Below are 24,626 nucleotides of genomic sequence, written 5' to 3'. Positions count from 1 at the left end.
CTTTCAGTGGACATTAGTCCTCCAGGCTAAGGATATGGTTGACAAGTCCCTGTGGTTTTCTTGGGAAAATTTTGGAAGTGGTTTGCCATTACTTCCTTCCCAGGGCTGACAGAGAGACTGGCCCAAAGTTACCAAGCTGGCTCTGTGGGACTAGTTTCTCAGTTTCTAGCCTGATGTCTTAACATTACACCAAACTAGTTCTGTTTGGCAGTTTCATGGACAATGAAAATCAAGTAAAATATTCACAGTACAATATCCATTAAATAGTAAACCATGATGACCCAAATAGAACAATGAACAATATAGACAGAAAATAAAGATGGCTCCGTCTTTAAATGGCTCCAAAACATTATTAATAGAGATGGTCAGGAAGCTGTTTCACAGTATTGGCACTGGTACAGAATCTGATGATGACTTTAGGTAGAAGATGCTCTTCTTATTTAATTAAAATTTATTTTTTCCCAAAATTCCACTGTTTTTTCAAAAATTATGGCAATTGTCTCCCCTCTCTTTTACTGTTTATAACTTTTCTCTGAAACTTCTAACACAGAAAGCATTTAATATTTATCGTATCTGTTCAGAATCAGCCCCCAGGAAGATCTTTGAAGTACATCTAACTTTTCTAGTAGTAAATCTTAATAAAAGTATGACTTTTACTGCTTCCATATCCATACATTGATTTTATTAAGCAAAGTAAGTTCTTCTGAATCCAGTTAGAAATGTAATGGATTTTTGCAAAGGGGCATGCATGCTTTCAATGAATTGATGGATTCAGATCACCGATTTGAACTGCATTGATTCATCAAAGGAATCGGACAATTCAGATAAAAACGTGGATGGGTAAATGATACATCTTATACCTCAGTATATTAAACTAGGCAGAAGGACACTAAACTGTAAATAATTGATGAAGGCTATACCTTGATTCTCCATTCGGGTATGACTATACAGGTAGTTTTTGACCTATAACCATAATTAAGCCTGGAATTACAATAGTATGTTCTGGCAGTTTTAAGCAGGTCAACACATGACTGTGACCAATTTTTGTGGTGGTTGGTAAGTTGTTAAGCGAACATGGCAGACATTAAACAAATTTGGTTTTCCCCAATGGACGTTTTTTGCTGGAAACCGGAAGTAGTATCTTGAGTGATTCCCAGACTCATAAAGATTCAGGAGACCTTTGCATGAACAATCTGTTACAAGATTCTCTAATAGGATAAAAGAGATCAGACTTTTCACTGATATATAACAATGCAATTAGAAAGAAAATAAAGAAGGCTTTGACCTAATGTACTTTGGAAATATTTAGAAGGGAAATGTTTCAATTGCCAGAATTCTTGCAATTGCAACAGATCTTGTCTAATCAGACTTCATGAGAATCATGTTTGGAAAGAACTATCAGTTTTAGATAGCAGCAAAAATAGCTTGACACCCATCCAGATATCCTCCAAATAGATTAGGATTTTAACTATCAGAAAACCCAGCCACCATGATCTTGTCTATTCTTGCAACTGGCCATCCAAACATCCAGAGCCAAATGAATGACAAGCTAAAATGAAAGAGTTCAGGATGACTATGCAAGCATATGAGATCCACACATGGAGCAACTACTCACTCAAACATCCTTTTGACAGAATGTCTGCATTGTACATCTGGCAGAGGAGTTAATCTATTGAATTACCTGAACTAATTACATTATACTAATTCAACAATGCATGATCATAAGGAACAGTGACAGCCACTGACGTTTGATAGAGAAACCTTATGAGCAGCACAGCTGCAGCTTATTGGCTTTATGGTAAGCATGCTTCTTTCTTCAGCACGTATCACATGCTACAATTGAATGAGAACTCCCATGCTTTGCATTATGCTCTTTCTAAAACTGCCCCATTTCAAACGTCTACTGTTGCCATGCCTTCCACTAACCTGCTTCAGTGCTTCTAATACAAAATAGAAAATAAGATCTTTTAAAGGATCCAGTGTCATGGATTCCTCTGACTCAGATGCTAAGAGGCTAGATGCATCATGTTGTCAGTATCAGGATGTGGCAGACCATCAATTTCCTAAGTCTGACTCAATAGAAAATCAGACAGAGCAGGTGTGGAAAGAATTGGATGATGAGGCCCACATTTTTTCAAGGTGCCCAGCCCTAGGACACATCAGTAGCTTTGGAGCAGAGGTACTCTCCATGGCTCTCTGAGAAGCAAAACCACCAATGCCCACCAGTGAACCAAATCTGCACCTGGCCTCTTAAGAGTAATTGTCAGTGATTACCCCATTGTTGAGAATAACTGACCAACATTGGATATTCAGTACTTCATCTCTGCTTCCTGTTTTGCTTTTCATCTCTTCGTGGATCACATTTGCCTCTTTATTGTTATCCTGGCTCATTTCCATGTACCTATGCTTCATTTTTCCTATGGCTTGATTCTGGACTGAAACTAAACCGTGTTGTGTAATGCCTAACCACTAAGCAAGACTTCACTCTGTTGCATTTTCTGGACAGGGATGCACCTCTCCATCAACCTGGTAAGTAGGTGCACTGCTATTACTCAGTAAACCACTTTGAAAACAAGACCAGTAACTTTGCTCAATGTGAAACAAGACTCATAGGAATAGACTGGGACACATCTCTTTCTCATCAGCTAAACTCCCCAAACAATTTTTTATTTTAACTGGTTCTCATGTGTTTATAGCTGGAGAAGTCAATTTTCCAGATATTCTGAATATTCCATAACTGGGTTGGCCAGATTTCCTGAAAACTGTAATTCAAAACACCCGGCATACAATCTGGTATGGTAATTAAATCCTAGGAGGAATTAATAATACTAAAACTTGCCATTATAATGGTAGACTAACAACTACTGGAGCTGATGACTACCCCTGAAAAAGCAATAAATCAAAAGCTTCTGCAATTGTGATCTAAGAGGCCCAGCATATTATGGTCTGCTAGATTCCTAATAAATACACTGTTCTTGTGGACTTTGCACACGGTGAATGAAACAGAGGAAATGGCTTATGAATCATTCTTATATCTGCTTTTCCCAAAATAACAGTTTTGGCAGAGTAGTACTTTGTAGCGAAATGTAGGGCTTCCTGAGCTAAAGGAACAGCATCACTTTCAAATGCCATTTAAAGAAGAGGAAACATAAAACATCAAAATATAGCTGAGGGTCATAAATTATCTAACAGAGTTCTGTTCCAACTTGACTTTCTTCAGATGTAAAGACCTTTGAATGAATCTTGACTTCTACTGACTTTATGGATTTGTGCATACAGGTTTCTTTACAACATTATGAAAATCATTTGCCATTACTTTCTCTGAGATTCAGCTCTACAGCCTACTGGAAGTCCCATCAAAGCAGTAACCAATTCCTATCCTATTTGGCTTCCAACCACTACAAAAGCTGGGCAGAAATTACAGACAGATTAGACTGTAACTCTCATAATTCCCAGTTAACTGTAGTCTAGAGGCCACAATTTGAAGAAAATTGCCATACACAATTCAATATATTTGGAGTACATGTGTCCCTAACAAAGTGCAATTACAGAGATAAAATCTGTGTCCTAAATAATCAAATAACCAGGAAATCAAATTATTAAATGGTTGTTAGCAACCAATTTGACCTGTGGAAATTTTTTACAGTTGTCATAAAAACCTTCAAGGAAAGCAAACTTTATTACGAGGAGGGAAGATTTCCCTATCACGCTGCCACTACAACTCTATATATCATCCTCTTTGTGGCTCTGTTGCTTTTCAGTTTTTTAGCATGGTAAAATATTGACCCCAGATCCACTTACCTCCAAAGCTGCTAGGACATTAATTGTTCATGACAGCAGAAGTTCTTGAGTGGGGATACTTTTCGATCATAACATTAATGCAGACTCTTGGTATTTCAGATTATAAAGCTCAGCAGTAGTCAATTTTTAATTAAACTTCTCACAAAGTGGAAACTACACATTTCCAGCCCTGATTGATACAGCCTACTTTCACAGAGAATGAATGCTTTTTGCTCTACTTTGTTCTATTCTGTCTCACACAGTCACTCTTGAATGATGCTTTAAAATGACTGGGACTTCCTGGTTATATTCATTCCCATCTGCCAGATACAATGTGCTAGATTAGTAATGCAGTGACTCAAAACCTACACAAGAATTGCAGTAGTTTGAATTGGCATCTGTTGGTAACAATGGCTAGCCAAATGCCAACAGGCCAATTTGCATATTACATCTATCACACAAATGAAGGTGGAAATCAACACTACATGAGATGGTTCATCCAAGCCTATGATTCTCTAATCATGTTTGGATGTCACATGATTAGACTCCAGAGCAGCTATTGATTGGCACAATTTCCATGTATTTAAGTTATAACTTAAACTGCTTTTAAGTTTTACCCTCAAATGCCTCAGGGTACCATTACACTAATGATAGACTGTATTTTTTTTTAAAGTTATTTATATTGATGATCATAGTAAGATGATAAGAGAATACATTCCAGTAAATTGTGTGAATAACTTTATATTTTAATTCATCTACAAATTAATTTCTGTCATATTTGTGGTCCCTAAATCTTTTAAATTTTTGAATGAACACTGTTTCCTATTACCTCCTCATCAAAATACACCATCACCGTACAGATTTTTTTTTCCTTTCTCCTGTGTAACATTTCCATTAATAAATCTGTTTCAGTATGAGAAAAGAACAATTAAACCCCACTATCCCTAAGGACATTCTCCAGATACATTGGTAATGAAAATTTTACATGTACAAGAACAGGAAGGCTTCATTTAACCATGGTAATTATGAGTGGCAACTTCTTCACTAAATGCAACAGTCATAAAGCGCAATGTCAGATGGCCACACTAACTAGCAGCCCTAGTTGCTTCAATAGGTAAATCCTGCACAGTTGTAGCATCCTACAGTCATGTGATTGCCATTTGTGACCTCCTGCTGACTTCCTCATTGATTTTCCTTATTGGAAGCTGGCACTGAAGGTTGCAACTGGTGATCACATGACTGCAGGATGTTGCGACTATTGTAACAGCAAGTCGGTTGCCAAATCGCAATTACCTGACTGTGGCGATGGCCACAAACTGTGAGGAAAACTTGTAAGTCCGCTTGTTCAGTGCCATTGTACTTTGAATTGTCACTGAACGAGTAGTTGCTGAATGAAGACTATGTATATATAGTTTAGGACAGGGGCTATCAAAATGGTGGCCTGCAGGCCAGATGCTTCATGTGCAGGCCACGCCGACTCCAGCTCCGTGAAGGGGAAAAACATCACAAAATGTCACATGATGGCAACGTGACACCACAAGTTTGACAACCATGATTTAGGAGGTATAGTTTACCTGGCTGAAGTAGCCTGCTTTGTATCATCTTGCTTAACATTTTACTTATCTTCATATATCTTTACTCCCTTATGCAGAAAGACACAATATGATTGCATGCAGATATTTTGGATATCTGCATGCAAAATCCCTGTAGCGAAAGGCCAATATTGATGTAAAACATTTTCACTACCCCGGAAGATGTCATGATTTCCTTATGGAAAAACAGTTATTCAAAATTATTCAAAACAATAAAATAGATCAGAGATAAGAGACAAGAGACAGAAAAAAAAAGACAAAGTCCAACAAGGGGTTAAAATAAATCAGCATTCAACCAGCCAGTCAATTTTTGGAAATAAGAAGCAAAGTAAAAAAATAAACTTCAAGAAGTGTAGTTAAAACCCAGGCATGCTTAAGAAAACAAACTGCCAAGAAAAAAGATGGATGACTGACGATTTTCCAGCCGCTCCCAGTGAGGAACTGCAATCTACAAGATTTCTCTTCCTATGTGGGTACATGGTTATTCAAAAGCCATCTTGGATCATTCCTATGTGCTCCCATTCAATTCCAGGGAGCAGCATTGCCAAAGAACCAGCTTTGGCAGCCAAATCAGCAGACTGTCAGCAGGAGAAAGAAAAGTTCCTGCCATTCAGCAGCCACCTAGGGGGAGAGTCCTTCATATACTCTTTTCTCATCAACTTTATTTTTATTCAATTTAAAATGACATATTACATATTTTTTTCAATTCATTAATAGGGTGAAACCTATGTTTTATTCCTTCCGGAATTCACTGTCCCTATTTTTTAACTCTGCTACTGACAGGCTAATCAGATTATTTCACCCTGAGAATGAAGTTTTATTTAAATAATTGCAATGAAATATCAATGAACAATTTCTCAATTAATAATAATGAACCAATCATAGCAATATATTTCACCTAAACTGGCTAACAGACGTGGGCTACAAAATTTGGATGGTGGTGATGATGATGATGATGATGATGATGGATAAGCTCATCAATGGGAGCAGAGTTTTCTACAACTATTTGTCATCTATTCTTTGTTTGGATTTTTGTATCTGGTAACCCTAACTAATAATGCTTATTTTATGTCCTTAGCAAAGAGACTGTTTCTTGAAAATACTTTTTTTTTTTTTAAAAAAATGCTCTATTATTATAATCTGCTGGATAAAAAGGGCAGATGAGTCACAGTTATAGTGGAAATAATAGTCAACTGCCAATAGAATTTGTTTTGCAATATCCTTGCATTTAAAATGTTTAGGAAATCAAAAGCAATTAATATAAAGTTCCTGGAGTGTGCAAAAGTAGGATTAAATGGAAATGTCACTGCAGTGTAACTCTGTGGAAAACAAATTTGTGTAGAGATTACTATGTAGATAATATAGAACAAGGTTCTTATAATTGCGACTCATAATAATTCCATTTTTCTCTTCCTGTTTTATATTTAAAATAAAATATGAATGAAAATTAAGATGCTGACAAGTATGCAGGATGTCAAGCAGTGTTTTATTTTTAAAAAATAATTGGAAATGATGCTTCAATCTCCTTATGTGGAGATCAAAGTGTTTTCAAGAAAACAGGGATTCTCCCCCTCGATGGAGTCACAGTGCTCTTACACTGACCACATCTAGGTATCCTTTACCATGATTGGTAAATTTACATTTACCAATCATAATTTACATTGTAAATTATGATTTACATTTGCAAAAGGAATCAGAACACAAAATACAAGCTAAGTGGACATGACCTTGTAGATGATCCTCACTCTGTCAAGGACCTTGGAGTACTCATATCAAATGATCTAAGTCCCAAAGCCCACTATAACAACATCGCCAAAAAGGCATTAAGGGTTGTAAACCTAATCTTGTGAGGCTTCTTCTCCGGTAATATTACACTACTAATCAGAGCATACAAAACATTTGCTAGACCAATTCTCGAATACAGCTCATCTGCCTGGAACCCACACTGCATATCGGACATTAATACAATTGAACATGTCCAGAAATATTTCACAAGAAGACTCCTCCACTCCTCCTCTCGTAACAAAATACCTTATGCCACCAGACTTGAAATTTTGGTCTTAGAAAATTTAGAACTACACTGCCTTCAGTATGACCTAAGCATAGCTCATAAAATCATCTGCTACAATGTCCTACCTGTCAATAACTACTTCAGCTTCAACCACAACAATACACGAGCACAAAATAGATACAAACTTAAAGTGAACCACTCCAAACTCGATTGCAGAAAATATGACTTCAGCAACAGAATGGTCAATGCCTGGACTGCACTACCAGACTCTGTGGTCTCATCCCAAAACCCCCAAAACTTTAACTAAAACTGTCTACTGTTGACCTCACCCCATTCCTAAAAGGTCTGTAAGGGGCGGGCATAAGAGCACCAGCGTGCCTACCATCCCTGTCCTAATGTTCCCTTTGACTGTATTCATTTTATGTAGTCAATTCATGCTTATACTTATATATATTATCTAATACGTGCTTGACAAATAAATAAATAAAAAATGATTTTAAAAATGATGTTGATGCCAAGTCTAGCCACGCATGGTAACAAGGCACTGGGAGCTCTCCAATGGCCATTGTGCTTACAAAAATTGATCCCGTAACAAACTATTGCTAAACACTGCCCAAAGTTCATGGCTCTTTTGTTTATTTTTCTCCAACTATGGCTCTTCCTAGTGACCTTCTTGGAGGAAGGTATGCTGGTGCTCACCTATATACCCACATCAGGCTTATGAATTGTGTGCCTCTTCTACTCTCAGGAGGATGATACCTCATGACTGGAGAGAAGGCTGCTCCTTGGAATGGATATGCAGAAATCAGCATGCTGCCAACCAGGAAGAGTTGTCCTTGGAAGAGAGGAAGATAAGAGTAGGTTATCTTAATTTGGTTGGTCATTTTTGGGCAGCATTCCGAATGGCTTGTGGCTATTGCTGGAGTAGTTGCTGAAAGCAAGGCTACAGGGAAAAGTAGCTCTGGCCCTGGAAGCACATTTTTAGTGCAACTCAGCTTGGATTTGCAAGCCTAGCTTGCACACACACAACTGACTCACTGCCAGATTATCCTCCCTCTCTATGTCCACAAACTAATAATCCTCTTCTATAACAGGAGATCCTATCAGACTGCCAGAACCTATCAGAGCATGGTCCTACAGTTTTATCAATGAGGGAAAGAAACATTTTTTGTTTTAATTTTAGGGGGTGTAGCACAACAAAGGTTGAGAACCCTACAATAAGAAAATTTAGTCATTATTTTTAAAAGAAATACATATCTTCAAATGCTTCTGTCTCTACTACCTGCTGCCCCTACTAACTTTTAATTACATTGTAAATTAAATTATACTGCACTTTATGCTTTACTGAGTACTTAGTGCAGAAAGACAGGATAATCATAATATGCTCCAATGGAAGATAAGGTGGTCTACTTCAGAGGTGGGTTTCAGCAGGTTCTGAACAGTTCTGGAGAACCGGTAGCGGAAATTTTGAGTAGTTCGGAGAACCAGTAGTAAAAATTCTGACTGGCCCCATCTATTCTCTGCCTCCTGAGTCCCAGCTGATCGGGAGGAAATGGGGATTTTGCAGTAACCTTACCCTGGAGTGGGGTGGAAATGGAGATTTTACAGTATCCTTCCCCTGCCACACCCACCAGGCCATGGCCACCAAGCAATACCACGCCCACCAAGCCACACCCACAGAACCGGTAGTAAAAAAAATTTGAAACCCACCACTGGTCTACTTCTGATTGTCTTGTCAAGAACAGGGAAACTGGAAGATCGTTATGGAAAGACTGAATGAAACGAAATGGTCTGAGCAAATGAATAGTTATGTGCCGGTAGTATATCTACAGGCTAAAGTTCCCACTTTTAAACCCCCACACAGTAACAAACTAATGTCCAGCTTTTGTATGCCTCAAATATAAAATAAATTAATGCTATGCAAGAAAATTAAAAACAAATATAGAAACATAATCTGATCAACAATACCATATAATAATAATAATAATACAATATCTACCATTATGATATAAAACAAATTTTGGTTAAAAATAAAATGCTAAGCTATGAATTGAAGTGGGCAAGGGAACTTATTTACAATTTTAAAATTTAAAAAAAACATTATGCTGCCTTTTTCATTGCTCCCTCTGGAAATTCAATTTTAAATGTTTTGAAAGTTGTTTCCATTAATAATTGCCAAACCTAAATTAAAAACTTTTATCAAAGCTCTTTTTCTGAACTGATTGTCTATTCTGCTTTGTTATTGTACTACTGTATATGAACATATTTTGGTATCCAAGTCAAACACTATTCTTGTAGCTTTTGAGTCTTAGCAACAGCCACTATTTCATATGCCTTTGGATGCAATCTATGTCTTGATGTAGACAGTTACATGCAAAGTTGGTATTTTTCTTCCAATAAATCTTTATAATTCTTGTATTTTGACAGCTGTCTGACCTGAAGCTCATGGCTTGCAGAATCAATTACTAAAAACAAAGTGATTTTTTTTTCTTTATCCTGTTAGCAAAACAAAAGCAAACCAATATAAATTAAGACGCTTAATGGATTGAGAAATATGTACCAAACTGTTCAGGGACAAAAAAATTTAACTAATGCATTGCGCTTAAATCTCCCTGAAAGCAATAGTCTGATTTTCTTAACTTTGTGTGCTAAAATATAATTAATCAGTTCCTCTCACTTCCATTTATCAATATGATGAACAGTGCTATGATGCAATCAACAAGTAAAATATAATTTAAAAACCAGGAAAAAAGGATTCCCAAAACATAATTGATCCTCAGTCATATTATTAGTTCTAGCACAACCAACATCAGTCAGTCAGTCAATTTCATTTCATTCTGAATCTGCAGTATTTTTAAGGATTTTTCATAATTTTTAGTAAACCTAGATGGCCTTATTGGTGTAACTATTTCCTGGGATTCTTGAGTGAATCCTCTTTTTTCAAAAGAGGATCCTCTTTGTATACAGTATAGGAACACTTAATAATATTGCTTTTTTTAAAAAAATGATGAGTCCTTTTTTTTTTACAGAGTATGCAGTCAGTCCGGCTTTAAAGGTAGAATTTCAATTTACTTGTGGAATTTGATATGGAATATTGCAACAGGAAAATAACTAAAACAATCTAATAAAAAGCAAGAATAAGTGTTCCATACTTAATAGTGTATTTCATATTGTAAAATGCTGTGTATAGTTATTCAAAAAAGTTGGCAGCAGACACTGTCCTCTGACAGAGCATAATTAGCAAGGTTTGTTCTAATAACACAGGTACAGGACCCTTGAAGAAAGCTTTAAAACTAATCAATTTATTTTGAGTGATTGTTACTATGTTATAATTACCTCATTTGGCAGCAGTGAGAGCAGCCAATTGATCATTTAACTGATTACATACTTATTTTATACCACACATCTTCAACCACTGACATAATTTGCTATGGAGATAAGTGCCTGTTAAACTTTTATAGGCCCAGAAGCAACAGATTGTTTTGGAAAGGCAACACTATTTGCCAGGTAGATTTCCAGAGTAACTGTCCACCTGGGCTTTTCATTTTGTTAAAAGTTATTTCAAGAGTTAAGCATTTTGTTGCCTTAAATCAAGGACAAGATGGCATCCTCCCATTTCATTGCAAAAGCTAAGCCAAGCTGTAGCTGAAGCCCCAAGTAGAGACATGGGTGTTCTACCTTATCTGAGAAGAGATCTTAGGGAAAGGTGAGCAATCTGTGGCCCTAGGATTCCTCTTACCACTAGTGCTGAAATTTGGCAGAAATTTTGAGATTATAAAAGACAACATTAAAGCTACAGTTAATCATAGAGGAGGCTTAATATAATTTAAGAAAGAAGAACCTCATCAAAGAAACCTGTCAAAAAACAGTTCCATCAATTTTATATCAATGATGCTCCTACTGTAGCTTTTAGACTTCTTCCTCAGCTCACAAGCACCAAAAGATTACCCATCTCTGATTCAAAAAACACAGAACAAATCAAATGATACAACTCTACCTGTTTTCCAATATCTATTACTTCTATTTTCCTGCATCTGCTACTCAAAACATCCACCTCTTACTTATTCCTGAAGCTATGCTTGGTTTTGGAAATTGATGGGCAATGTAACTGATGCTGACAAAAAGGAGCTGAATTTTAAGTTGCAGAATTCAGTATATGGTCCTTTGAATCAAGGACTAATATTTTTCTGTATGGATATATCTGGCTTACATTTCCAATGTTTTACAAAGAACTGAAGACTTTCTGTCCCAAAAGGATGACAGACCTTAATAACAAGTTTTGTGGTATGTTTATGTGAGAAAATAAATGCTATAAAAATTGAAGCCATGTAGCCCAATGTCTCTGGGCTGTCAACCACCTTCATAACCACAACATTTGGTGAATGTTTAAATGCATTCTTCCACTTGAATAATAAGAAGTCTACCGGTATCAGTTTGGCAACATGCCATTTTAGCTGGCTCTTCGTTATCACTCTAAGAGTTGACAGTTTTAAGTTCATTATTTAAATCCCTGTATACCAGTAATGATAAAATGAGTTATGATAGAATGTGTAGAAGTCATGAACTCAGATAGCGTCAGGAAAAAACTATTTCTTTTTTGTTTATAAAAAAAAGTATTCCATACATGAATACAAATGAAATAGCTAATATTTTGACAGCGTGAAAGCAATTCACCTTTACCTCAATGGTCATTAAAAGTGGTGTGAAATCATTAATTTCATTTATGTATTTGTGTGTGTTCTATGTCCTTTATCGTTTAGGAGATCACAGCACCACAAAAATGTAAGTATAATTTGGATTATTCTCACACCACTTATTTCCAATTATTAAATTTTAATCTAAAAATCATAGGTTTTCACAACTGTGGAACCACAATAGCTCATTGCAGGCTTGTATAAGTAAAATGAAGAACAAAAACAAGAGACAGTTTTGTGACAGTAAACCATCCAAGTTAGGAAAATTGATAATTTTTTTCCACTTTGCCTGGACAATCCCATATCCAAACTGCATTAGCAAACGGAGGGGGTGGAGAGAAGAGCAAGTTTTGACAATACTCTCCCTGTGCCTGTGAAAGTCTCATCAGTTGGGTTCTTTTTCCAATTCTGACCCTCTACAAGTTATTCATCGGGTAGCACAACCATAGTTTGAATGGCCAATCTCAGGATATTCAAATCCCAGGTTTTTATTTTTATGTTGTATTTATAAACAGATTTGGAGATTTGGATCTAGATTTAGATTTATTCACAAAGGGGAAAAAGGCTTACACTGAAAATTTTAGTACTGCGAATGTTTATCTAAGTTTTATCAAGTTTTATTTTAGAGTGAAAAAAGTTAATGATGACCAATATCTATCCAAATAAGAGGAAATCTTACTTGTACATCAGCTTCTGTTTATCTGTATTTCTCCCATTGTATAGTTTGTACCAGGCTTTTATCAGAATTGTGCAAAGATTTGAGGGACTGCTTCAGTTCAATGAAGATTCAGTTGAATTACCCCTCTGAAGCAGATCTGCAAATTGAAATAGGGACAGGCTTCAATGTAGTGGATTGAATTAGGTGACTATGAAGCACTTTGCAAACTTGATTACTTCCCCCCCACACACACACACACACTTCTACTATTGGTATAGACAACATACCGTATTGCAAGTTCTGTCCCATATGTGGATAATGCGGGGAGGAGGGGGGAGCTGAGTTATCAAAAGAGTATTCTGACACTACTAATAGCAGCCAGTTAACATTATCATCTTGATACACCATCAGTTAGAGAACATTGGAATGGCAATCTTGATCAAACTAAGCATCTAATTAACTTTTCAGCTCTCAATTTCTTTAATGTGGCCAGCTATAAATCTTAACTTTGCCTTTTGTTCTCACTATGATCTTTGGCTTGTGGCTGACACACACCACTGAGTCAAGACTTTGAGAGCTGAAATAGCAATGCTAGAAGTAAAGGTATCAAATAACAGTTGTCTCTATCCAACTGTCCAAGGCTGAGAAACTGGTGGCAAAATGTCTTAAGCATAAAGAAGAAGAGGCAGATGCAGGATGTAAACTCTGGAGCTGACAATTGCTGCTAAATTCCTGCTTCTGTAGTAGCTGATTTTTCTCATTTTAAGAATTTCTTTAGAACATGTAATTAAAGCAACTTATCTTAAAACCTATCTCTATTTTCCGTGACTAGAAGCATACTCAGAAAGAAATTAATACCTGTGCTGAGGTGAAGTTCTGAAAAAAGGTTTTTTTAAAAAAGTTCTGCATAACTTGAGCAGCAGAGTAAAGTCTCTAGATATTGAACAAAGAGGGCCTAGACTTACAAAGGCTAGCATTCACTTTTTTTAATGGCAAGACTGTATGCCACTTTCTCTGTGTGAAACTCTTTCTCTACAATCTATTTCAAGCATGTTTGATCTCACTATGCCAGCCTGATTCTGCTGCCTTCCATCCTAGAATATGGCCAGGAAACCACAACTCTGTCACAATCAAATCCTACTCAGCATATAGGCTACACTTTCCCAAGCACCGTCAATCCTGGTACCCCAATGATAGTTCCTTCTGTTGAGGGGTCAAAGCTTGCCAAAAAGCTACATCAATTTTCATCCTACCAAACCCAGTGATTAGAGGGAGAAGCCACAAGTGAATGAATATGCTTCTGAGACCTTCCCAGAAGAAATTGCCAATGTGTCATGCTCAACCTGGCATGCCAATGAAGTCAATGATAAGTAGAATTTGCTGAGAAAGGCCATTACTTTCCCACAAACTATGCCAACCTTCCTCACATAACACACAACTCAAATATTCACACAGTTATATCACTCCACAATGAGCATCCTTCAATATTGTGCTTGGCCCAGCCTTTCAAAAGCATGTATAAAAGGGCTTACTTTTAAAGCAGTTCTTGAGAAGTTTTTATTTGTGTAGTAGGCTACTTTCTGCCTTGCTTCAGTCAATTTCTCTAGAGACTCTTTGCTATACAATGTGGGAGTTTCTGTGCTGTCCTTTCTTCATCTTTGCTATCTTTGCCTTGATAAAAGAACAAGGAGAATATTTTATAAAATTACTGTGAATGCCTTGAAGCTCTTTGGCTAAAATTTTGCAGGTTAATGACCTTTAGTTCTTCCATTCTTGCTATTTCCATACCCATTCTGACAAATATATATATATGAAGCAGCTGCAGGAGGTTTGAAATTTTCTCACAGTAGCCTACGGACAAATCTTTTTTCTTTTTTAACTGAACCTTGCATTTTAAAGCATTTCACACTGAATTGGTTTGGCCTCAAGTTGAAGTTCTGAACTGAATTCCATTTCCAATCTATAATCCCTGATTTCTAATGAATCAGACTTATCTTCTTATCTTTGGAATGGTCCATAATACTTTCTCTCTTGTTAATTAATATCCTAATCCATCCCATGAGATAGAATGATGAAATATCCATCTTGTTTGTTGAGGGCTATATTTGCTGAAAGTAGTCCAAGAATTCTGGTGTGTTCATCTCTTTCTGGTGTGTTTCCAGAAAGACTCACAAAGAAAGGAATAGTTATTATAATCACTGCACTCACATTAACCTAGAGTAGCTCTCAAAACAAAAAGAGAGAATCAAAAAATGCAGTGCCACTATTTATTGTTCACCTGGAAAGAGAAAATCAACCAGACTACAGAAAAAGTAAGGTCCCTGGAAATCACAAAGAAAAACATGCTGAAGGTAGGGTAAGTTGGCTTATGCATATGAGACTTGGAAATGCTAAATTGAGTGACACAATCATATTTTTCTATGGACACCACTGAATCTTGGAGAATTAAATGTCTAGCTGAGAGAAATAGAACAGAATATGAATATCAATGTTTCCTTCCTGACTCTTAAAGCCAGCAGATGCTGTGCACCTGGGATAATGCCAGCTACGTGATCTTTCTGAATATTAATCTAATTTGGGCATCAGGAGAAAGCAGGGAGATTCAGCATAATTAAACTGCAAGCATGGATATTGTGCCTGCACACACGAAGACCACAAAGATAACTAATTAAATGAAAAACAAATCTTTCAGAAATTTTAAAAGAAAACTATTTTTACAAACTTCTACAGACATCCTATTTTGATAGGTGTTGGTCACATGTAATGTTTTAGTTTTGATTGAGGGGCACTGTAATTACTAGTAACAGACAGACAGACAGACAGACAGACAGACAATAACATCAAAAGGTGAAAACCAGATTTTCTTTATCTATCATATTCTTAAAATGTTTGTAAAAAATCCCTGAAACTTTTAAAAATCAACTGCATCTAGAATTTCAGAAATTACTTTCTGCGTTCACTTTTCTGTTCCTCTACAAAGTTCAAGTCCTTGTTATCCTACATGAAAAAATTAAGAAATTTATTGTTTTTGTAAAACTTTTTATAAAAACTTTAAACAAATTCTCATTATCCTTTGAGCCATCACAGCATATAATTGTATATTTTAAAAACTGAAATCCATAATATACTATTATTGAATGTGCTGTATGTAATAAAGGAAAAACTTAAAATTATCTAGGTTAAAAGAGATAAATCAGTCTGCAAATAATAGTACTAAATTGAATTTTCTAATGAAAGGTTTAATTCTATAACACTATGGTATAATGTGATTTGTTTATTTCTGATAAAGCATTATGTCTGAAATACCTTGCAATGGCTAGTATAACAAGCTGTACCTTTAGAAATCCCGATGCAGTTTTTGATTAGATTTGACAAATCAAATCTAGTCTAGTAAGTCAAATGGTTGTAACTGCTAAGACTAGAACTAGGACTCTACAACATCTCTATATTGCATACAGTTTAAAACAAAAAAGTGGGAAAACATAAATCATACAGAAAAAAATATTCAAATGATGTACAATAAGTGATACAATTCCTAGGATGTGTAAAACATCTGAACAGCAATAAAGGTGAAACAAAATATGGACCCTCTTCTGGGGATTTTTAAGAACACATCCACTAGCAGGAAGAATATATTCTCCTTCTTAACTGAATTAGAAAGATATTAAGAACATTATTAAAGCAATGCTACAGATCAGAGAAAATAGGCAACGGGGGAAAAAACGTGTGATTGATTCAATCTCCCCAACCACCAGGCAACCTTGACTTGAGGGATTATTGTATCTTCTCCCTATAAAGCTGGTAAAAGCTTTGAAACTAACAAATATGAAGGAACTCCAATTTGGCATTCAGTTTAGTTTGCTGGGATAAAATATTTTCCAAATAAACTACCATTACAGTAGTTAAGGAACTATATATACTGAAGCACCCTGCTTCAGCTCAGTATTGCCTTTCTCAGTATAAATGGGATCAGAGATGAAGCAGAAAAGCCACAAAGTTTTAGGTCCTTTTTCCAATTATCTACAAGGATCAATGGGGCTAAAGAACCCTCAGTAAAAGCCACTTTCTGCCAAAATCTTAAATGACAAGAATCTCATGTATGCCTCTAAGCACAGATTCTAGGTGCAAAGAGGAGTTGAAGATCACTGAAGGATGTGAAGCAAGACTCTTAGGAATTTTTATTATATCTTTGTAAATACAAATCTGTGAGCCATAAAGCAAGACACTGGTCAGTTTAGTTTCCCATTAACAATAGCAGATACACAGCTGTTATCTCCATTGCTGACAAAACACAGTTGGTATCACATTTTCTTCTATGCATCAGAAGCTTCCTTCTTAAACCTACTACTGTAATGTTGTGAATGAATAAGCACATCATCAGCACAAAGGAAGACCAGGATAGATCTGGCTGCCATTTTTGAGGATTGGGCAAATTTGGCCCATCACTTTGTCTTAGCATTAGAAGACAATGGCAAGCCACTTCCAAAATGTTGCCAAGGAACCTGCACAGATCTGCCCAGGCAGTCACCAGGAGTCTGGAATGACTTTCAGAAAGAAAACAAATGGTTTGCTATAGTCCTTTTTAATTAGTACATATTTGGTGGTATCCTATGGAAAAGATAAGATTAATATAGACCTGGTAATGAAATTTATTCATTACCTGTAATGAATAAATTTTATTAAGATGTTATTACAATTTGGAAATAAGATGCTAGAGTTATATACCTTCCAGGAAATAACTAGTTACTGTATTATTTTATTTATTTAGAAATGTATATGGTTGCCTGTCTTATACAAGATATTCCTAGGTGGCTCATAATAATAATCAGTGAGACCCAAATAAATAAAAGCAACCAAATCCCATCACAATATCATGTATCTCGATCACTGTGATGCAACTTCCCATAAACTCTACATAATGCAACAAGAAATGAAAGGTATAAGTGACACTCCTGATCCAGGAAAGAATGCAATTATTTCACAAGTTGAACCTATGCCAGGCTCCCTCTTGCCATAGCCACCATCTGCTCCACAAGCAAGAGCCATGAATCCAGGAAGACCCCAAATTTTGCACTAATTCTGGGGAAGTGCTGCTCCAATGAGAGTCAAGAGTGGAACTCACTGGATCCCTGGGGATCAAAATCCCAAATCCACTCCATCTTTCCAGGACTGAGTCTAAATCAGTTCCTCACCATTCAGGTCTCACAGCCTTCAAGCACTAGATAATCACCTGAACAGCATCACCTGTCCTGGGATGGAGATGTAAAATTGAGTGTTATCTGCATACTGATGATACCACCGCATGCCATCAAATGGTCTCACCCAGTGGCTTCATATACATTTAAATAGATATTAGGTTCAAAGAAACATTAATATAAAATACTAAAGAAACTCCTTTAACACATAGTTGGGCAGTATTTGGCTATAAAATTATAATGATGCAAGGAAACAATGATTCTTAATAATTGCTAAAATAATCATAACAATTAGAGATTATCAAATATTAAATTTGTTTATTGAAATTAGCAAAAATTGCAGTAGACTTTAAAACTCCAGGCTGTTTTGTTGTTCTTACTCTTCACAACTATAAAAGTTGTCTGAATATTATTACAATTAATAAAACATAAAATTTCTTCACAGAAGTGGATTTAATCAATCTATAAAGACAGTTGTGTCTAATCATTTACCTTTGTACAAGCATATTTAAATAAGAAATACCTATTTTTCTAGGAAAGCAATATTCTCTATGATGACATTTTTAGGACAGTATAATGGGACAATTCAGAACTGAGTGATCTATTCTTCATCTGTTCGTAAACAGGCTGAAGTTGTATAACCCTTAGCTCTGCTTTCTCTTACTGTAAAAGGTCCTTGAACAATTCTGTGAAAGATGCCTGACACAACACGAGGGATGCAGGAAAACATTAACATGCTGGTCACCAACAGTAACAGCTGTTATATAATGTTCTAAAATGATTTCCTGCCACTAATAGGCTGGAAACAGCACTTCAAACTAATTTAGTTCTGGTTCATGTATCCATTCTGATTTAACTTCAGACAAAACACAAGAAAAGCCACAAATTAAATCTATACTTGGTATTGCTTTGCAAGATAACAGTGTGTTTAAAGAAATGGTGAAAATGTATCATTTTAAACTGTTGATTTAAAAAGAAAAAGAAAGAAAAGAAAAGAAAGCATCCATTCCTCACAATAATATGCTTGATCTGGTTGTCAATGTTAATTAAAATATAAGCAGAGCAGACTTATTAAATATATACTTTTCACCAGTGGTGGGATTCAAGTAATTTAACAACCGGTTCTCTGCCCTAATGATTTCTTCCAACAACCAGTTTGCCAAACTGCTCAGAAAGTTAACAACCGGTTCTCCTGAAGTGGTGCGAACTGGCTGAATCCCATCACTGCTTTTCACCCATCTACTCTTTCCCCTTTACTTAGTTTCTGTGTGACAGTGCTGCACAAACTTGGTCACAGTGGCTGTGGATCTTCACTGCAATACAACCAAATTTAATAGCAGTCTCTACACCCTAGCACTAGTATAGTTCGAAGGTTACAATCCAACCACATACAGATTTGAACTCTGGACACAATAGAATAATAATACTCAATGGCTGCAGTGCCTCAGAGAGAAAGTCCATTCAGAGAGTGGTAAGGACAGCTGAGAAGATTATAGGAAGCTTGCTTCCTGTTATTCGGACCACCCCAATGATGCCCTTGACGTGATGTCCCGGTGCCTGGAGGCCGTGTGGATCTGAATGGGGAGAAACAAGCTCAGACTGAACCCCTCCAAGACCGAGTGGCTGTGGTTTCCGGCGTCCCAGTATAGCCAGCTGGTTCCATTGCTGACTATTGGGGGTGAGATTTTGGCCCCCTCAGAGAGGGCTCGCAACTTAGGTGTCCTCCTGGATGCACGGCTGCCTCTAGAAGATCATGTAACAGCTGTGGCCAGGGGGGCTTTTTATCAGGTTCGCCTGATTTACCAGTTGCGTCCCTTTCTGGACCGGGACTCCTTGCACACGGTCACTCACGGTCACTCATGCCCTCGTCACCTCCCGTCTGGACTACTGTAATGCTCTCTACATGGGGCTCCCCTTGAAGAGTACTCGGAGGCTCCAACTGGTCCAGAATGCGGCCACGTGGATGATTATGGGAGCAACACGGCACACCCATGTAACACCTCTCCTGCGCGAGCTGCACTGGCTCCCGGTGGTCTTCCGGGTGCGATTCAAGGTGTTGGTTACCATCTTTAAAGCGCTCCATGGCTTAGGACCTGGGTACTTATGAGATCGCCTTCTGCTACCGATAGCCTCCCACCGGCCAATACGTTCCCACAGAGAGTGACTCCTCAGGGTGCCGTCAGTCAAACAATGTCAACTGGCGACCCCCAGGGGAAGAGCCTTCTCTGTGGGGACACCTGCCCTCTGGAATGAATTGCCCCCGGAGATACGGATGATCCCTGACCTACACGCCTTTCGCCGTGCCCTCAAGACGTTATTGTTCCAACAGGCTGGGCTGGCCTAAACATGAATTTTAATGGTTGTTTTAATTTTTAATAAGACTGGGGCCAAATTATTTAATATATTTTTAAATTGCTTTTAAATTTTTTATATGTGTGTTTTAGTATTGGCTGTGCACCGCCCTGAATCCTTCAGGAGAAGGACGGTATAAAAATTTAAATAAATAAATAAATAAATAAATAAATAAATAAATGAATGAATGAATGAATGAATGAATGAATGAATGAATGAATGAATGAATGAATGAATGAATGAATAAATAAATAAATAAATAAATAAATAAATAAATAAATAAATAAATATTCAGGATTACTGTTTATAAGCACTATGTGCTTAGAGCTCAAAGCATTGTTAGAGACCCCACACACCCACTTCACGGTCTGTTTCTGTTACTCCCCTCTGGGAGGAGGTTTCAAAGTACTTCTAACAGGACTACCAGATTCTGTAACCCTATGCCCTCCATCTGGCAAACTCATGTACATGTATACTGTACATCGAACCTAGACTGTGCTGTTTCTCCATGTCATATAATATATGTGGGTGTATGCATAATGATTTATTTATTTATTTATTTATTTATTTATTTATTTATTTATTTATTTCGTCATGTTTAGTGTATATTAAAGGTGGAGACCCTTTGAGAGTTATATGAAACAAAATTTCATTTTAATGTATACCAATTAGTGTACATTCAAAATGACAATCAAGTTTTTCTATTCTAATCTAATCTAATCTATTTTGGGATAAGTCAAAAAGTTAATAAAATGGGATAAAATGGGGAATATATGACTAAGAATCCAAACCTGTAGGCCTCAGGGTCTCCACTTGTCTGACTGCTTGTAAAGATCTAATATTAATTGTGAAAGAGAGCTGAAAGTACTTTCCGCTGAATGGATTCACAGAGGAATCAAGTACAGATTCAGCCGTCTTTCAGATCTTCACATTAAGCAGGCAAGAATCTTTAAAAGGAGTCAGGTTGGACATTTTAGTTCAAAGTGCACTGGTGAATATTTCCTTACAGTTCATACCCTACAAATTTCAGGGAGTTTTAGATCAAGGTTTCTCAAAAAAAAAAAAAAAAAACAGTTACTTCTATATTCATTGGTTTTGAAGGTTAGCTTCTTTCAAAATATTTAATGGAGGAAAATGGGTTCTAAGATTCTAGAATGTATAATATACTTCAATATCCACAAAATAATCAAAAAAAGGTAGGAGAAAACCCAGTATCTTAATCCTAAAACTAACCCTATCCATATGCAGAAATGAAAAAGAAAACAGAATCATCTGTTCTTTAAACTATATCAGTCTGTGATCAAAGATTTTCTACTGTACTAAACTGACTTTCTAATGATATATTCAACATATTTACCCATATGACCAGACAAAGACACAGACAGTCTCGTTCTTTCTTTCTCCCTCCTTCCCTCGGGAAAAAAATGGTTTAGGCTTAGGGCTAGGTACATACTAGGCAACTTGTATCACATTGGATCATCATTTTGGAGATATTTCCTTCCCTAAACATAGAACAGAATGATCAAGGAGGAGCAAAAAAAAACCCCAGTGGGAACAGGAATAACTTCCAGATTCCTGGTGGCTTCTTAATTGTTTTTGTGTGGGAATTTAATGAGTAGCATTGGAAGTTTTCCCTTCCCTTTCTGTCCCAGCAGTAAGTGGGGGGGCGGGTTGGTTGGAGTGAAAGACTGGGGGATTGCAAGACTGGCTGGGAAACTGTCACAGAACATTGAAAATGAAGATCACATGACCACAGCAGCACCCCAACAGAATCAGAAGATTTGAAGCAGCCACAAAGTCCCCAAATTTCATTCTCTCATGAGCCATGGATCCCGGTTTTGAACACATTATTTAAGTTAGTTCATTTGAGGTACATTGATTCAAAAATTGTTGCTGTATGATGCACTGTTTCACCAAATTTAAAGATCATGACAAGAGTTTTACTGGTATATAGATGAATGGTTGATCCCTCTATGGAAGTTACACAGAATAGAATAGAATAGAATAGAATAGAATAGAATAGAATAGAATAGAATAGAATAGAATAGAATAGAATAGAATAGAATAGAATAGAATAATTCTTTATTGACCAAGTGTGATTGGACATACAAGGAATTTGTCTTTGGTGCATATGCTCTCAGTGTACATAAAAAGACAAGATACATTCATCAAGAATCATAAGGTACAACACTTAATGATAGTCATAGGGTACATAAGCAATCAAATCATGCTAGGAAACAATATCAATATAAATAGTAAGGATACAAGCAACAAAGTTACAGTCATGCAGTCATAAGTGGGAGGAGATGGGTGATAGGAATGATGAGAAGACTAATAGAGAACCTGCATTATAAGATATCCTAAAAATATTTAGCTGGTAGAAGCACTAACCTGCTTTGTGAGGCAAGCAGGATCAATCCAGGTTAGTATTTGAATGGGGAGTTACCTGAGAATTTTGCAAATGTAAAAATGATTGGGAAAACAACCTGAAGAATGCAGAGGCTAGCCAGTCTTGTTATATTACCATACATATAATCCCAAAAAGTAAAGTTCAATTCAACAGTATATAGAAATATAGAAACCTACATACTTACATGAGGTTTTGCCCTGTTAAAAGTTCTGACAAGAGTTTTAGTAGTATAGTATACAGATAATGGAGAGAAATAAAAAACAATATATACCTGTAGCTGATATTTGTATCAGAAAACACACACACACACACACACACACACACACAGAGAGAGAGAGAGAGAGAGAGAGAGAGAGAGAGAGAGAGAGAGAGAGAGAGAGAGAGAGAGAGAGAGAGAGTATACACACAAATTAATTACTATTAAAATCAAGAGAATTAAGTGGCTAGATCCAGGAGAAATTCCAACAAAAATGCATATATTGGTTTAGATCTCGTCAGTGACAGCTGAACTGTCATTTTTATGACATTGAGAAATAAAGCATTATTGCTAAAGAAAAGAAGATTTTATAAAGGCAAACTCACCACAGTGAAAAATTCAGTTGGAAGATTTAGACTATTTCTAAGCTTATTGGAAGACAATTAATAGTCTTTGCTATTGTATATTATGTTATTTATGGTGTTTATATGGAATGGAATGTTTATGAATTCGAGTGGGATTGAATAGAATGGGGAGGAGGGTGATGAAATGGAGGCCAAGTAATTAGCAAAAGGCCACAGATCCAGACAGATTGCTGGTGAAGAAGAAAGATGAATCCGTTGATGTTACTAGGCATGAAATCCAGAGACATGGTCAAGCATGGCAGGCCATCTGTACAACCCTGGCCATGTGCCAGATGTCCTTCTTAATCATTGGCAAACCACCAAAATACTTGAGATCAGATGAAAATTTTCAAGATAAAGAATATAAAATTTACTGATCAAAACCTTTATTTGTTTCACTGAAGCAGAACAAATACAGATCACTTTATAGCTATGTCCTTGGATGCTTCCTAACCAAAGAGTAGTATGAGAAAATAGAAAAGATTCTAACTCAGGTACTCAGGTAATCTAATGACTTCCTGCTTTCATTTGCTTTTCCACTTTCCTTGGCTCCTTCCTGCTCATGTTTGGCCATGAGTTTTGGTCACATTTTTTTGACCAAGGTGTACTGTATATCACTGGAAACACAATGGGATTCCCATGATTCTCACACAAATAACCACCATTTCTTCCAAAGAACCTTGGAATGCAGTTCAGGTCCACACTAGAAACAACTTTTCATTTTAACTCATAGAGAGATTAAAAGAGTTCTGCACAATTTCAAAGGGGTGTTTGTTCCATCAAATATTCAGGTGAAATATCTCTTTAAAGCTTCTTTGCAAAAAAACCAAAAAAACATACATACACACAGCTTCCCAAAAGACAAAGTGAAGCAAAAGCTACATTGCTTCACTTCATCTCACTTCTAAGATTTCCTTTGGAAGCTCTGATGACTTTTCGAAGTGTGAGATGCACGCACAGGAACCTCGTTCCACACTTACTGTTAACTACTGAAGATGAGATGGCCTTGAAATGAATATTCAGAAACTGTGACAGAGGCAGGGCAGAAGCATTTGCCATGAGGCAAAATAGGGATACTGTACAAACAAGGAAGTAAGTCTGAAATCTACTGCAGTATGGAAATCTTACATTGTCAATACTTGTATAATGTAATAATGTGTATGGTTAAAGGCCCTGGAAGCCAGGCGTACTGAGCCACAGAGAGGACCTTGAAATGAATATTCAGAAACTGTGACAGAGGCAGGGCAGGAGCATTTGCCTGTATCCCAGGGAAAGGAGAAATCATCAGGAAGAGACTCCAGGTGGGTACTCCCTAACTCAGTGGCATACAGTAA

At 36.7% G+C, this 24,626-nt stretch overlaps 1 protein-coding gene and 1 long non-coding RNA gene across 2 annotated transcripts in view; both read right to left on the bottom strand.

Moving 5' to 3' along the window:
* The window catches only part of NALF1 (NALCN channel auxiliary factor 1), a 428,526-nt gene that overhangs the window by 217,783 nt on the left and 186,117 nt on the right, over positions 1-24,626 (bottom strand). The gene's annotated exons all lie outside the window — the stretch shown is intronic.
* On the bottom strand, positions 7,237-15,853 carry LOC117666103 (uncharacterized). Its single transcript, XR_004591623.3, has 3 exons — positions 14,268-15,853; positions 12,757-12,892; positions 7,237-8,218 (listed from the first exon to the last, which is right to left on the bottom strand). It is a non-coding gene; the product is annotated as an uncharacterized LOC117666103 (long non-coding RNA).

The sequence above is a fragment of the Pantherophis guttatus genome, chromosome 5 (assembly GCF_059756535.1).
Source record: "Pantherophis guttatus breed Tessera chromosome 5, ASM5975653v1, whole genome shotgun sequence".
Lineage (NCBI taxonomy): Eukaryota > Metazoa > Chordata > Lepidosauria > Squamata > Colubridae > Pantherophis > Pantherophis guttatus.
This window is presented reverse-complemented; position numbering and strand designations above follow the sequence as displayed.